We start from the raw sequence: 1636 nt of genomic DNA, 5'->3' as shown, positions 1-1636 counted from the left end.
TATTATTATTATTATTATTATTATTATTATTATAGTATATCGAGTAGTCTATCAAAGTACAGTTTTATTAACATTAACACGTTTAATCCCGTGATATAGGTGTACGATAATTGTTGATTATGGAAGAACTGATTAAGCGGGTCCGTGATAAAGCGTGGGCCGAAAAGCTCGAGATTTTATTACAATTATTATTAATATTGCGCCTCTGCCCGAATCGACATCGAAATTTATGTTCGAGTTACTCCTCCTCTTTATCCTTAATTTTCATTTTCCGCAGCAAACGTTCGTCTCAAACGCACTCGATTCCATCCTTCTTTCCGAACGAGAAAGAAGCTTTTGAAAGAGACGCGTGTTCGTACGTTGAACCGATTCCCTCGAATCGAGGAATCCAATCCCGATTTAGAGTTTTCCACGTCTCGTTCGATTTGATTCGGGTAAATGTGCGCGAACAGCCTAAAACGAATCTCATTTCCCGAGGCACAAGCTAGCACGTTGATACCTTACATATTCATACATACATACATACATACATACATACATACATACATACGTATACGTACATATACGTACGTATGTACGTACGTACCTTATACGAGATTTACAAATCGTAAGGCATGTAGAGTTTCACAGAGCGTCACAGTGCTTTTTAGCTCGGTATCGCATTAACATTATCGCTACAATTACATTAATTAAATCGTAATCGTGTATGCGTATGAACGAACACGTGTCGTACACAGGGGGGTGGTGTTTTGTTTACTCGTTTCGATCGTTCCCCTGGACTGAACACTGGTTTTTTCGAGGACACCTTCCACCGAAATCAAGTAGATAGTAACGGCCGTATATGCCAATAATCGTAATCGTGTTATCTATTTAATAACCAATGTTAATAATCGCGCGATGAAAAGAAAAAAAAAAAAAAAAAAAAAAAAAAAAGAAAAAAAAATGTAAAAAACATGGAATTCGTCTCGCGACAAATATGCACGTGCACGATACACAATGGGATCACTTATCGATTAATCATCGAAACGCAATATAGAGGAATGATCGAATAAACACGGATGGATGGATTCAACGCTTAGAAATAATCGGTCGATCATACTCGACTCGCATGATTTTCCGATAATTTAAACACGGTTTTACTTCGTTCGACATTGCTTCTAACGGTCCATTTATCATTTGCTTTCGTAGATTTAAAAAGAAAGAAAGAAAAGAAAAAGAAAAAAAAAAAAAAAAAAAATAATCGCCGTCAAGCCTGTTAGATTTGTTACACTGTTACACACGGTATCCGGTGAAAGGCGTGCTCGAACTAAATACAGATAAGTTATCAGTGATTTGTTTCGCGTTTCTTCGACAACAAGCTCGCTATTAAATCGAGTACGATTCTTCGACAAGCATACATTGCAAGTCACTGTCAACAGGACAACAATCTTGAACGATGTGTTTTACTCCAAGTCTTCCTACCACGTAAATTTAAGCGATATGAAATTTTGGCAAGAATTATTCTAAATGTGAATAATGAAAAACGTAGGAAATGAAGGGATATTATTATTCGGATATATTGTAGGGGATCGTAGCATTGCTACGTCTTACGAATTAAGATTAAATCAATCTTACTACTATCGAAGGAAACACGGTG

The 1636-nt window shown here is 36.6% G+C and overlaps 1 protein-coding gene across 3 annotated transcripts in view; it reads right to left on the bottom strand.

The window, feature by feature from the left end:
* Positions 1-1636, bottom strand: part of LOC102675408 (double-stranded RNA-specific editase Adar) — a 12330-nt gene that overhangs the window by 2178 nt on the left and 8516 nt on the right. The gene's annotated exons all lie outside the window — the stretch shown is intronic.

The sequence above is a fragment of the Apis dorsata genome, unplaced genomic scaffold (assembly GCF_000469605.1).
Source record: "Apis dorsata unplaced genomic scaffold, Apis dorsata 1.3 scaffold_292, whole genome shotgun sequence".
Taxonomy (NCBI): domain Eukaryota; kingdom Metazoa; phylum Arthropoda; class Insecta; order Hymenoptera; family Apidae; genus Apis; species Apis dorsata.
Note: the sequence above shows the minus strand (reverse complement) of the source record. Positions and strands in the feature narration are given on the sequence as shown.